Consider the following 15,997-nt stretch of genomic DNA (forward strand, 5'->3'; position numbering starts at 1 on the left):
AGTCCCACCTATACCTCCTGCCTAGTTATTGGACATTTAGCTCTTTATTAAGCCAATCAGAAGGCACCTTAGGCAGAGACACATCTTTACAGTGTAAACAAATATTCCACAACAAGGACCATGAATCCAGACATCACCCTTGGCTGCAGCTCACGGCCTGACATCATCATGGCCCTGGGTGGCAGAGTAGGTCACTCAGATCTGTATGACCCTGGCTGCAGCCTGACCCTCACATACCAAGCTGGCCTCAGGTGGCAGCCCAGACCCCGGCATCTGCACAGCCTTCAGTGGAAACTGAAGTCATTGAGATCATCACAGACCCTGGACTCAGACATGGCCCTTGCCTGTCACCATGGCCCCAGCACAGGCCACTTAGTCTGGCCCCACTGGCAGCATGGCTCTCAGACACCAATAGGGACAGTAATATTAAAATGATATAAATCACACAAAAGGTCTGTAGTGCAAGTTTCTTAAGGATTGGTTTTTGTAATAATTTCTTCTTTCTGTACTGGGTTTGTAGAACTAGAACTTACTGAAGTCATCTAATGAACAATTTGTCCTAGGTTTTGTTGTTGTTATAATTGTTTTAAGCCTACTTTATATTAACCTTGAAGACTGGATAGGACCCAATATAAAAGGCAAAACAATTGTCCACATATCAAAAGATACCCCCTTTGGCCAGAGGATTAGTTTGTTAAAGCAAAACTTGTAATCATGATTGTGTTTGCAATAACATGGTGTAATTAGATAATTAGAAAACTGGTATTTAGTTTTATGGCTGAACATTTAAGTGGTGAGTCTGTGCTAGAGTTGATGAGATTCCTAAGGGATGAACCTGCTCTGTTAGGGTAAAAGAAAAGTTACAGGCAGAAACTAGTAAAGTTTTGCCCTCTTGGGTGCAACACCTTCAAAGCAGTTAGTCTAAAGTCATGATTAAAGTTGCAGAACTAAAATGGGAACCACACAAGTATTTCATGCGGTTTTACATTATGTAAACCATAAATCTAGATAGAAATAGTGAATAACAGGACAGGTTGTGCTTGCCTAGTGTGAAGCAGATGCTTCATAATCTCACAGTGACACAAGATCCGCCGCATTACTTCTCCTCTGACTCCTTTTCATGTGAGCCTCCAACATTGATACTTTTATTATAGAAACATAGTATGTTTATGATTACAATATCAGATGTAGAGAAATTAAGAGAAGACCTGCTTCAGTTAAACAATCTTGAGTTTGTTGGATGTTTACATCTAAGTAGGTTTCAAAGCAGTAAAGGAAAGTCAAGTGTATGTCTTTGATGCCATCCGTTCCTTCTTAGCACTCTTAGAAAAACAGCTCAGAAATTCTATGCAAATTAATTACTGTGGGTAGGTTTTGAGGGTTAATTTTCATGCTTTCAATTTGCAGACTGAAATAACATTTCATTTTTAAAACATTAGCATTTAATGTGCCTTATATTTTATACTTGTGTGTTGAAAAATGTGGTTTGAATTTCTTTAGTGCAGATCAGTTTACAAGTTTACAAATTTAGTGTCTGTGTTAATGTGACATCTTTTTTTTTTTTTTTTTTTTTTTTTTTTGAGACAGTGTTTCTCTGTGTAGCTTTGGAGCCTGTCCTGGAACTCACTCTGTAGTCCAGGCTGACTTCGAACTCACAGAGATCTGCCTGCCTCTGCCTCCCGAGTGATGGGATTAAAGGCGTGTGCCACCACTGCCCAGTTTAATGTGGCGTCTTAAGTTACAAACAGTTACAAAAGCTGTTTGAAGTAGAAAAGGATAAACTACTATGAATCTATTAAGTCTTACCACTAAAGTATGTTATAGGAAAATTTATATTTTTTCATGCTTTATTAATAGCATAATATAAAAATAAATTTAGAAATCAATATCTTGACTCTTAAAAATTTAAAAATATTGTGTGATACAAATAATTATGATTGACATTAATATATTCTTTACAGGGAATGTATTATTCCCATAACTAAAAAGACTTATCTAAATTCTTTGCTTTCCATAAGAATGATTTTACATTAGTGGCTGAATAAGTGGAGCATCCACATGAGTCACGTGCAAAAATCCTTCTGTGCACACAGAACTTTTAGCAGCACGGAATATAGTCTGTTCTATGAATCAGAAACCATTAATCCAGTATAAGAGGTGACATTTGATCATTGTTCTTGATTGAAATTATCTGTTTGCAGTATTTTGCTGTCCCAACAATTACTGAAATTCTGAGGCATCATTTTTATGGAGTGTGATGGGGAGATGAGCACTTGAGTGATTATTATCTTGCAGATTTACAGTTTGACTACTCATGGTATCTGATTTGGGAGTGTGATTATGGAATTACTCACTTACCACTTTAACAGCTATGAAGGTCTCTGAAAAGGAATTTAAGTGTTCTATCTTGGGGGCATACTGCCGTATTCGCTCCTGAGAAACTAGGACATACCATTTTCAGGATGAAACACTGAAAAAAAAAATCAATGCTGCTTGTAGGCCTTCCTTCAAATGGCCCCATTAACTGCACTCATGTCCATTTACTCCATTTGTGATTCACGAAAACAGGATTTTAAATATGATTTAGATTTTAAGAGTGAAAATACGTGATGGAAAAATCTTTAGTTACTGACTCAAGGTCACACAACATTTCTGTTTCTGAGTTAGAAACAGAAACTCGGTTTCCTAACAGCCATCCCAAACGGCTGGATGATATCTCTAGAAATTGCATCTGTGAAATTACAATCAAGACAGATATATTTAAGCCCTGGAAAAGCTTTGCTTGCACTGTAATTCCATATCTCGGGCTGATTATTATATAGTCATTCACAGCAGGTTTTTGGACGGTCCATGCTGGCGCAGCATTTGGCACCCTAATAGAACAAACAAGACGCACACTTGAATAAGTTCGTATTTCTGCATTGAGCCGTCTGGGTAACCAGTATGATCTCTTTTCTGGAAGATGCGCTTATTTCTTATCTGGCAACATTAGGAATGATAACTTTCTCTAGTTTCACATGTTTCATGACAGTCAATGAGTGTATCTAGCATCCTACACTCAAGATATGAGAGTCATGGAAAAGGACAGAGGATGGGAGCCGCATTTAGAGTTCCAGTAAATATTTACTGGAGTTAATGGAAATGGCCCACGTTTCAGCTGCTTACAAGCTGTGTGATTTTGTATAATTTTCTACCTTATCTCTGCCCCATCTGTTTGCTGATGACATGAAGAAAGAAAATGGTTCATAACTTTCTTCTAAATCTTTTGGGTAAGTGTGGGGTGTTCGGAATCCAGAACATTTGGGATTTTAGGAAAGGACTGTAAATTCTTCTTGTTTTATAATAAGTTATTACAGTAGTTGGAGGGAGATGGGAGTGTTAATCAGTTCAGGTTAGATTTCTGCTCACGTGGGAAATATTGAAAGCAAGAGAGGCTTTTTAAATATTTTAGATGGAGACTCTAGATCTGGGATAACATGAACATCCCAGAGCAACTTAAATGAGAAAATGGATTACACAAGGTTCCTAGAAGAGTAACTGTGTTTGATATGTTATCCGTTACTATTATAACATTACACATCTTATTGTACCTTGAGAAATGTTATTCCTTGTTTTAACCATTTTGTTTACAAGGACATAGCACATGTTAGCTATTATATGACAGATATATCTTGGATGAGTTTGCATGATTTACTGACAAAATTTGTGTCCTATGGGGAAAAAAACTAAACATCAAAAATAGCAAAGGCATGAAAGAGAAGAGAGAGAGAGAGAGAGAGAGAGAGAGAGAGAGAGAGAGAGAGAGAGAGAGAGAGAGAGGGAGGGAAAAAGAGAGAGAAAGAGGGAGGGGGAGGGAGAGAGGGGGAAGAAGGAAGGAAGAAAGAAGGAAGGAGGAAGAAGGAAGAAAGCATGGATATTGTGAATTGAATTATGTGTCTGGATTATTTTGCTTAATGGGATGATCTTCAGTTCTGTCTCTTTCCATGAAGTACAAAAATGATTTGGGGGTGGGTACGAAATCTCACTACATCACTCCACTCTTCATAATGTAACATTTGATAGTTTTTTTTTTAAATCAAAGATTGCCAGCATCTATCCCTGTGTATCATTCCCAGCACAGAAATAAAGAAAGAACAAAGGGAAGGAGAAGAAAAAGGCTGCAAGAAAATTCTGAGGAAATTCTGGGAGGTACTTGACAGGTAATATCTTCTCTTCTTTTGTTTCCTTCCACTTTTTTTGTTGTTTTTTTGTTATTGTTTTTTATTCTTTGCTCTTTATTTATATAGTGTTTATCTCTAAGCAACTCCGAGAGTTTATTTAGAATTCAGGTTAGTCTTTTTTTAATTTTTTTTATTTTTATATATATATATTTTATTTTACTCAAGAAACTAGACATCAAAGTACTGAACAGTCCAATTAAAAAATGGGCTAAAGAGCTAAACAGAGAATTCACAAAACAAGAACTACAAATGGCTGAAAGACATTTAAAGAAATGCTCAACATCCTTAATCATCAGAGAAATGCAAATCAAAACGACTCTGAGATACCACCTTACACCTGTCAGAATGGCTACGATCAAAAACACCAATGACAACCAATGTTGGAGAGGATGTGGAGCAAAGGGAACACTCCTCCACTGTTGGTGGGAATGTAAACTTGTACAACCACTGTGGAAACCAGTATGGCACTTTCTCAGAAAATTAGGAATCGAACTACCTCAAGACCCAGCCATCCCACTCTTGGGCATATACCCAAGGAATGCTGATTCATACCATAAAGATACATGCTCAGCTATGTTCATAGCAGCACTATTTGTAATAGCCAGAACCTGGAAACAACCCAGATGCCCATCAATGGAAGAATGGATGAAAAAAATGTGGTACATATACACAATGGAGTACTACTCAGCAGAGAAAAACAATGAAAGCATGAAATTTGCAGGCAAATGGATGGAACTAGAAAAAAATCATCCTGAGTGAGGTAACCTAAACCCAGAAAGAAAGTTATGGTATGTACTCACTCATAGGTGGATTCTAGATATAAAATAAAGAACAATCAGACCACAACCCATAGAACCATAGAGGCTATATATATAGCATGGAGGTCCCTAGGACAAACTGTGGCATATAATAAATTTCAGTTTTACTCAATTATTGAAAAAAAATAGCAAAATGAATGGAAACACATGAACTATGAACCAAAGGCTGAAGGGCCCCCAGCTGGATCAGGCCCTCTGAATAGGTGAGACAGTTGATTGGCTTTATCAGTTTGGGAGGCAACTAGGCAGTGGGACCAAGTCCTGTGCTCATTGCATGAGTTGGCTGTTTGAAACCTGGAGCTTATGCAAGGACACTTGGCTCAGTCTGGGAGGAAGGGACTGGACCTCCCTGGACTGAGTCTACCAGGTTGATCGCAGTCCTCGGGGGAGGACTTGTCCTGGAGGAGGTGGGAATGGAGGGTGGGCTGGGGGTAAGGAGAGGGAGTGGGAGGGGGGAGAATAGGGGAACCCATGGCTGATATGTAGAACTGAATGGTATCCTTCCACGTTTTTTAAGAAACAGTTTCATCTGTGCTTTGTTGGCCTTAGATTTCTTCTGAGAGTAATCAATCATCTTCTGATTGGCTAAGTCTCACCCACAAGATAAAACCTATACCTGACACCATTCTTGGCCCAATCAATGTCCAGTCAGGTTATAGGCCCTGGAGGCGAACCTACCACTACTCCCTGTTAAATGGACATAGTACTGAACTGACTCCCAGTGACTTATCGTTATACCCATACATCAGTGCATCTTTCAGCTCTCATCAAAGAAGCTTCGGTTTGCAGTAGATGATGATTGATACAGGGACCCACCATTAGCTAAGGTGCAGAGAATAAGAGGTTACATAATGCTAAGCACTAGCTAGAGCATATAGAAGGCACCCCATCTTCGCAAGGCTCAGTGGTCATTGTCGATCACTGTGGAGGGCACAGAAACAGTGTAAGAGCCAGAGGTGACGGATGACTAGAAGGAAACACTGTCTTCTGGACATAGGAATTTACAGCAGTTGTGACAGCTTTCATAAGACCCAGGAAAACCAAGCTGATCAAATCCCATCACCGAGATGGGAGATACACATGAAATCCCAATCCTAACCTTGGAGTTATTGGCTGTTTTTAGCTGCTGGAAGGAGAGTTCTCTCTTAGAATCTAACACTGGGCAAGTCAACCACACATCAGTAGAAGGCCATCTATCGAAAGAACATTGGGGCAGCACAAATTGTTTTTGACAGGTTAAAAAATAAAACAAGGACACAAATTTGGGTGTGTAGAGAAGGGCAGTGGGGCTATAAGAGTTGGGAGAGGGATGGTAATGATCAAAATGTATAAAAATCCTAATAATTTTTAAATAGACAAATTAAATACGCACACATATTTAAAAAGAATCCAACAATATATGCAGTCCCTAAATTGGGTTGAAGTGTATAATTCCTAGGTCACAATATAAGTTGAGATTTAACATAACATACTTTTGGTTTCTAAAATGAGATGGAAATATAAAATTTGCATTCTCTCAAGTCACAGCATGAGGCTGCTTAAATTGCAGTTGGATGTTTACAGCCACTTTCTCCTAATTTTCTTTGTGGTACTCTCACTGGTTTGCTACATATTAAAATTCACAACTTTGGGCTTATATTGTATTAATGCATCTTCTCAAGCTGAGCATTCATTGCAAAAACAAGACTAACAGAGACTTAAGTGGCTATGACATCCCTGTTTATCTTTTTCTGTACAGCAAAGGGAAATTAACCTGTTATTACAACATAAGAGCCCCTTCATGACTTTGTTTTGTCTGTTACTCCAACTTTATTTCTTGTTGCCTTTCTTAAATTAATAATCTGTATTATACTAAATTTTGACTTTAAGCACGAAACCCTGGTGCTGTATTGGGCAAGGACTTTCCATTCCTATTCTTCTATCTTATCTTGCTATGCTGCCAGTCTTGTCCTGAGCTCAAAATACCCTCCATCAAGTCAGGCTCAGAGGAATGGTAAAGCCTTTCCCTGGACTGAGTGTGGAGGTTGACAAGTGTATTCCTTATTCAGGGTGAGAGCAGTCTGAGACTGCTCAGCTACAGAGACCCCTTAAAGAGATAAGGTCTTATATATAAACACATTGATTTTCCTGGCTAATTTGGTGAGTCGCCATCAGAGCCAATAGCCCGCCCAATCCCAGCTTTTCTGTATGTTTGCCTGCTGTTTCTACACTCCCCATTGCCCCAGTCAGGTAAATCCTAAAGCTGTGCATGTTTCCACAGAGTGGATCCTTTGACAGGCTCTTCCCCTATGCCCCGTGACTTTGAGCGGGGAAACTGTAAGCTCTTGAGGTCACTTTTTGAGCATAGCAACGTTAGCAGCCACACACGGTGGCTGCTACTGCTACTGCTGTCTGCAGCCAAGGTTTTAAAAGAAGCCAAGGATGTGGCTGCTATGTTTAAAGTACAGAACAGTAAGTCTCTAACTTGAGTGCCTACAGCTATAACTCTCTGCCTTCTACAGTCTGGAGTGATAGATTCCCGGCTCTCCAGATCTGGAATGGTAAAACTCTGGTCTGTAAATCTAGCTTCTGGCCAGAACTTGGGGAGCTTCTCCTCGCCTACCCAGGAATGCTGTCTGGGTAGATGCAAAGGCCTCCAGATTGGTAACAAGGAGTTGTTCATTATCACTCATCATTTTGAAAATACAAATTAATGCTCACACTTCCTAGAATGATGAAAGTCCAAACTGTACCCTATCAACAACGGTTGCCAAAGATGTGAAGAAATTAGAATCATCTATTAAGGACCGTAAAAAGTCTGTATTTTACTTGTTGATGGCAATTTCACTTTTTTACTTGTGGATGTTGATAGACGATGTGTGATTTAATGTGACACAAAGGGTCTTCCTTCAAATGTTGGCAGTGGTCAGAGTATTAACATTTTTTATTGCACCAGTTCTCTGACCTCTGATTCCCAGGGGTAATGGCTGCACCAAAGGTCCACTGGGTGCTGTGCATGAAGCAGATCTTCCAGGCTGGAGAGTCCTAGAATTTTGTGTTCTGGTGCAGCGGCATTGAACCCAGGTCCTTCTTCCTCATGCCAGGCGTGATCTCTACCACTGAGCTACACTTCCATGCTGAATCTGAATTCTAATGGACTCTAAGTAAATATGCCTGCCCTTACCTAATGGACTCTAAGTAAATATGCCTGCCCTTACCTCAGAGATAGACAGAGACAGAGAGATGTCATTATGCTATATACAGTAAATAAACCTGCTTTTTTCCAAAGCTGTTTATTGCACATAAACAACAACAATAGTCTGAAACAAAAGAGCAGTTGATTCTGCTGCTTGCAAAAAGTGTGGGAACTATAAAGACACATTAGAATCAACTCCTAGCACCCACCCACACCACCAATGAGAATGGAAAATGTTATAGCTGCTTTGGAAAATGTTGACAGTTTCTTGGAAAGTTGAGGTCATGCTTTTGATACAAGTACATGAATCTACTTCTAATTTATGAAGTAATAAAAATAAAAATCCACCCATAGATTTGCATGTGCATTCTTATAGAATCGATGTTAGTAACATCCCCAATTGCCAAAAAAAGTTCAAATGGTTTTTAACAGAGACTAAACAAACTGTGGAATACTGCTTAGCAACAAGAATTAAGAAACCACGGTTATATGCAACAGAATTGATAGCTCTGGAAAATAATGTGCTAAGTGGAGGAACCATGAAGCAAGAAAGTGTCCATGGTCGAGGAAAATGAAAACTATAGATAGTAAGAAGATCAGTAGCTATTTCAGACTGGCTTGGTGAAGGAGAACCCTACACAGCAGGGTGCTCCCTCCTGTACTCCAGATTAGTCACAAACCACACCCCAAACACCTGTTTTCACAGTTAGTCTTTATTAGGAAGGGAAGAAAATGGTCAAGTGGTTGTTTTCTAATTCAGGCAGAAAAACAGCAGCAAATGACCTTGCAGGTGTAAGTTTTAAGAAGAGAAAAAGGGGAGATCTGGCTAGCTTTAGGAATGCAACGGTTTTTAGCAAGGCAGAGGGAATCGGGGGAGAAAGGCAAAGCCTGCCAGAGCCATGCTTTCTGTGGTTGAGCTGGCCAGAGTCCCTTCACTTAGGGGCTGGGATGGATTGCAAATGGTTATGGTAGTGAATGAATTATTCTGAACCTTGACAGGGTTCTCTAAAAGGATCAGAACTGATAGAATGTACGTATGTTTGTACATAACGGGATTTATTAGGAAGGCTACAGAATATGATCTGGGTAGTTCGACAATGGTTGTCTGTAGTGGGTAGTCATTCCAGCTTGGATCTGGAAATTCCAACCCCTACTGAGACTCTGGCAACTGTCACGCCTACGAGGCGGGGCCAGGGGAGGTGCCGAGCAGAGCTCCAGAGAAAGCGCTGGCCGATCCAGCTCTCGGGTCTCCAGGCGCCTCCCCTGGCCCCGCCTCATAGGTGTGACAGTTGCCAGAGTCTCAGTGGGGGTTGGAACTTCCAGATCCAAGCCAGAATGGCTACCCACTACAGTTGTCTCGCTCTAGAGAGGACAAAAATCCAGTATTTGTTCAGTCCACGAGGCTAGCTGTCTCAGCATTCCTAATCTGGTGCTGAAGTCCTCGAGGAATCCTGGAGAGCCGCTGGTTTTCAGTATACTTCAGAATCTGGAAGACATCGGTTCTGATATTGGTAATGAAAGGCCACAGCAGCAGGCTAGACATCCTTACCAGAGAGAGTGAGGGCAAGCAGGCGAAAAGCAACGTTGCCTTCTTCCATGTCATTTTTATCTGGGCTGCCCAGGTTCAGGGAGGGTCTACCTGCTTCAGATAATCTGATTTAAAAAAAAAAAAAATCCTTCAAAAGGGTGCCCATCAGGTTGTGTTTTAGTTAATGCCAGATACATGCAAGTGGACAAGCATGATTAGCCATCACACTTGGTCACAGTGGTAGTTACACAATAATATAAAGTTATTGAAACTCATGGAACTAAACATTTAAATGGGAAGATCCATACACATCTAACTCAATAAAATCACTTTAAAATAGTGTGAAATGGGGGGAAAAATTCAGCCATGAGCACACGGAGCCAGCCTGAAACCCTCTCTTTCCTCCCTGTATTATTATGGTCTTCATCCTCAGGTTGCCTGGCTGAGGCACCAAGGTTTCCAGCCACTTTGCCAGTACAGGTTTAAGGCATGTTTATGGTGGTATTGTGTTCCCCAAAATTTTGTGCACCCTAATAAACTTATCTGGGGTCAGAGACAGAACAGCCACAATATTAAACATAAAGGATAGGCAGTGGTAGCACACACCTTTAATCCTAGCATTCCAGAGGCAGAAATCCGTCTGGATCTCTGTGAGTTGAAGGCCACATTGGAAACAGCCAGGCTTGGTGACACAGGCCTTCAATCCCAAGAAGTGAGCCTTTAATCCCAGGGAGCGATGGCAGAAAGCAGAAGGTTATATAAGGCGTGAAGACCAGAAAGTAGCAGCTTTTAGCTGGTTAAGCTTTAGGCTTTCGAGCAGCAGTTCAGCTGAGAGCCACTGGGATGAGGACACAGAAGCTTCCAGTCTGAGGAAACAAGGGCCAGCTGAGGAACTGTCGAGGTGAGGAAGCTGTGGCTTGTTCTGCTTCTCTGATCATCCAGTATTCACCCCAATAACTGGCCTCAGGTTTGATTTTATCAATAAGACCTGTTAAGATTCCTGCTACACATTGTAGATGTAACCAACCGTCTTATTAAATAAGAAACACAGAAACAATGTAAAAGAGAAAGCCGAGAAGTCAGAGCTCAGAGCTAAAATCTCACCCTTCTTCCTGCTGTCCCAGCTTCGCGAAAAGAGACCTACTTCCTGTCGGTTCATTTTTTTAAAGTATGTTGTTCTGCCTTCTCATTGGTTGTAAACCCAAACACATGACTGCCTCGTCACTGTCTGAATGTACAGCCCCCTAGGTCTTAAAGGCATATGTCTCCAATGCTGACTATATCCCTGAACACACAGAGATCTTATGGGATTAAAGGCGTGTGCCACCACCGCCACACTCTTGCTATGGCTCTAATAGCTCTGACCCTGAACACACAGATATCTATGGGATTAAAGGCGTGCGCCACCACCGCCACACTCTTGCTATGGCTCTACTAGCTCTGACCCCCGGACAACTTTATTTATTAACATACAATCAAAATAATAATTCAGTACAATTAGATTACCACCACATTTCCCCTTTTCTATTTTAATAAAAAGAAAAAGAAAGCAAAAGGTTATAACTAACAAAAGAAAAACTATATACAAAAGTACAATAACTATATACAATATATATAAGTAATAAATACCTAAACAGGTATTTGACAAATCAGAGAAAATAATTCCATTATCTATCCTATTTTGGTAATTCCAAGATGTATCTAATGTACTTTCTATCCTAATTAATTTTCAACTATAACTAACTAATCTTCAACCATAACTAACTAATCTTCAACTCCCTCAGAGACACAAGAAGGGGATAATATTAGCTAACAAAAATAAAAACAGGAAGTGCATGCAAGCAACTTCCAAAAAATTTTGTGAGTTGACAGAAATAGCCGGCTGCCTGGGCAGTCACCTGAGGTTTCTCTGCAGTGTTGGGGCATCATCTTCAGCCTATAGGCTTAGTGTATCTGACAGACTCATTTGTGAAGTAGGATGTACACAAGGTCATCAGTTCAACATCACATTGGGTGAGAGCAGTCCACGTACCAGAAACACCTGAATTCCACTAGTGTCCTGTCATGATTCAGGATTTTAAATTCTGGAAATTGTTGACAGTTTTTTAATTCAGCTGTCCATTCTTCTTGGCTGTGTATATATGGCTTCATCTCAGCATCCCTTTCTTCTCCACATCCCTCTATTAAATGCCAGTCTACTTTTGAGAGGCATGAGCTTTCAGCTGCTGTTCCATTGTACAACAGAATCCATCGGCCCTCTGCCTGTTAAGCTGCCTTCGAAGAAAAGGGCACCGTACCTTTTCTGGATGCGAAGGCCACTTCAGGGATGGGGCCATATTGTCCTGGCCTCAGAAGATGCCTTTTGATAAAGCCATAACCACACTTGTTTTGGCAAGAATCAGTAGTCCCTTGTTTCGTGATCTGTCTGTCCATTTTGTCCTGTTGATTCGAGGATACTTTGTTGTCCAGTGGCTAACTTTTGCCAGAATGAAAGTTGACTCCATATGCAGTTTCTTCAATGCCCATATTTTCTCTAAAGTAGATTGGTACTGCCAGGAGCCGACATGTCTCAAAAAAGAAAAATTTTCTAAGTTATTAAAACATTTTAAATGCCATATTCTGTAGATCTCTGAAGGGTTTGAAGATGACCTGTCTAAAACATCTCTGCTCAATTTTTAAAACATATCTAATATGACTACAAGTTCTATGATAATGTCTAACTACTAGCTTTCATTTCTTTATATCCTAATAGTTGATAATAATAACATTCAAGGATCAGAAATTTGCATTACATTGTTAAATGGATGGAATAAATACAATTAGAAATATACATATAGCATTTTCTAACAATATCAATTTCAAATTTGTATACAATATAAAACAATCCAATCCAATGTAAAGTATTTAAAATTAGTAATTGTCTTTTTCTTTTCTTTCTTTCTTTTTCTTTTTTTTTTTTAAACAAAAACCTTAAATCTAATCTCCTTTGCTTAGCCTTTTTCCTAACCCTTGACAATAACTTGTAACCAACCCCCCTAAATACTGAAAATTATCCCAGACCCAAAACCCATTAAAAAGACCAAAAAACCACCCGCCCCACACCACCTCTTTGGGAATGTGGGCGTCGTATTCTTAAAATTGCTTCCTGCTGGGTATGGGCGAAGTTTTCTTTATCTTGAAAAGAAAATTTTTGGGTTAATCATCAAGTCCTGTATCATTTGTCCATTCTCTGCATAAAAGGAAAGTTCAGGGCTTGTTTCAAGTCTTTGTTCAAGTAGTCTGTCGGGCTGGATCATCTCAGCTAGCCATCTCAAAATTGTCCTAAGCAGTTTGTAGTCCTTTTGAAGATTTCAAAGTTGCTGTTAGGTGTGGTCATGGTTCCATGCAGACTTTTTTATTTATTTATTTTTTTTGTTCCTCCTCTGTGGTTTGGAGCAATCACAGTCTGATAAATGTCTCTCTCTCGGAACCATGAACATTCTTCCCTAGTACAGGAAATCTTCACTGCAATTTCTCCCCACCAAAATTTGTCTTGCCAAAATTTTCCAAACTGACCTTTGCCGATGCTTTCTTGTAACACGATGGTCCTGGCAATTCTTCTCTGAACCAGCAGCAGTAAACCCTTTGTCCCAGGTAGCAGCATCACCGCAGTCACCAACATGATGAGAAGGAGCTGGCAACGTGGAGCAGTAGCCACTGCTTCCATGGTCCCACCACTGTTTGTGGTTCAGTCCGGGCCAAAGCTTCTCCCAAGCCTCCTAGGCCGGCTCAAACTCGGGATCCTACTGCCTCTGTCTCCTTCAGAAAATCCAGCCCGGCTAGCTCAGTCAGTAGAGCATGAGACTCTTAATCTCAGGGTCGTGGGTTCGTGCCCCACGTTGGGTGCCAGATATAGCAGGAATCTTAAAAGTTCTTATTAATAAAATCAAACCCGAGGCCAGTTATTGAGGTCCATGCTGGTAGATCAGAGAGAGAGTATAAGCCACAACTATCTTACCTTGCCGGATCCTCAGTTGGTCTTGTTTCCTCAGACTGGAGGCTTCTGTGTCCTCATCCCAATGGCTCTCAGCTGAACTGTGCTGGAAAGCCTGAAGCTTAACCAGCCAAATGCTTAACCAGCCAAATGCCTCTAGTTTCTGGTCCTCACGCCTTATATATCTTTCTACTTTCTACCGCCACTCCCTGGGATTAAAGGCTGGCTTTCTGGGATTAAAGGCGTGTCACCATGCTTGGCTGTTTCCAATGTGGCCTTGAACTCACAGAGATCCAGAGGGATTTCTATCTCTGGAATGCTAGGATTAAAGGTGTGAGTGGCACCATTTTCTAGCCTTTGTATCTAGTGGCTGTCTGTTCTCTGACCCCAGATAAATTTATTAAGGTACACAATATTTTGGGGAACACAATACCACCACATCTCCTCTCTTTTTGTCTAAAATTAAAAAAGCTTATAACTAATACAAGAAAAACTATCCAATAAGCATATACAATATATACAGCCAAAATTACATTAATGATGTCTAGTCCATTAACATTTGACAGATTCAGATAAAAACTCCATTATATATATTAACAATGTCCAGTCCAGTAACATCTGATAAACTCAGACCAAAAAATTTTCATTACTTATCTTATTTAAAACAAGTAGTTCCTTTTTAAAAGTAGATTCCATAATCTCCCTTTTTATCTTATCATATCCATATTTTCTCTTTTTTCTTTTCATAATAGATTCATTAGTCTACCTTTTGTCATTTTTATATCTTCCCCTTTTTTCTTCATTGTAGATTCAGTGATCTACCTATTTATCCTATTATTTCTTTCTTTTTTCTCAGAGTAGATTCGATGATCTATCTCATATCTATATTCTCTTTTTCTTTTTGCTTTCTAGGGGTGAAGATATCTTTAGGGAATCTTGAAAAGAAAATTTTTGGGTTAATCATCAAGTCCTGTATCATTTGTCCATTCTCTGCATAAAAGGAAAGTTCAGGGCTTGTTTCAAGTCTTTGTTCAAGTAGTCTGTCGGGCTGGATCATCTCAGCTAGCCATCTCAAAATTGTCCTAAGCAGTTTGTAGTCCTTTTGAAGATTTCAAAGTTGCTGTTAGGTGTGGTCATGGTTCCATGCAGACTTTTTTATTTATTTATTTTTTTTGTTCCTCCTCTGTGGTTTGGAGCAATCACAGTCTGATAAATGTCTCTCCCTCGGAACCATGAACATTCTTCCCTAGTACAGGAAATCTTCACTGCAATTTCTCCCCACCAAAATTTGTCTTGCCAAAATTTTCCAAACTGACCTTTGCCGATGCTTTCTTGTAACACGATGGTCCTGGCAACACATGTTAATGGTTCTCAGTCCTCACGGTGCTTCGGAATCACCTGGAGAGCTGTTTCAAAACAGTAGCACAGAAGAACCTACCTCTAGTTTCAAGAGAGAACAGTACTTACAGCCAAAGCAGAGTGTTTTGTTTGTTCCCTAGTTGAGTCTAGTGTGGAGCCAAGGCTGAAAAAAAAAAAAAGAAGAAAAGAAACAAACAAAACCCAGCAAGACAGCACTTTTTTTTTTCTGGTATAAATTTTGAAGCTATTTTGGGAGTCCATCAGTATTGCCCACACCTGTGATCACAACCAATCATAAGGATTCACATCAAGTGCTGTGGAGGGAGAGAAAGAGTGCTTATTCTGGTCCATTTGCAAGCCTACAGCTCTAAGCAGGTGCTAGGCTGGAAGGCAGAACCCAAAAGCCACTAGGGAGTTCTCTCACATAGGGGTGTGCACAAGACTTCTGTTGTCATGCTTCCCTACCTGGAGTTTAGGGATTCATGTTGCTGGGTGATTAATTTTATTTCCCTTGGAGGGAAGAAGAGGAACTAAGAAACAGTCCAAACAAATGTACCATACGTCTTCAAAGATGTTGTATTGGCTGGTTTTGTGTGTCAACTTGATATAAACTAGTCATCAGAGAGAAAGGAGCCTCCGTTGAGGAAAGGCCTCCATGAGATCCAGCTGTAAGGCATTTTCCTAATTAGTGAACAATGGGGGAAGGCCCGGCCCATGGTATGTAGTGCCATCCTTGGGCTGGTGGTCCTGAGTTCTCTAAGAAAGTGGGCTGAGCAAGCCATGGAAAGCAAGCCAGTAAGCAGCATACCTCCATGGCCTCTGCATCAGCTCCTGCCTCTAGGTTTAGGTTCCTGCCCTGTTTGAGTTCCTGTCCTGACTTCCTTTGGTGATGAACAGCAATGTGAAAATGTGAGCCAAATAAAC

Source organism: Peromyscus maniculatus, chromosome 18 (assembly GCF_049852395.1).
Source record: "Peromyscus maniculatus bairdii isolate BWxNUB_F1_BW_parent chromosome 18, HU_Pman_BW_mat_3.1, whole genome shotgun sequence".
In the NCBI taxonomy this organism is placed as follows: Eukaryota; Metazoa; Chordata; class Mammalia; order Rodentia; family Cricetidae; genus Peromyscus; species Peromyscus maniculatus.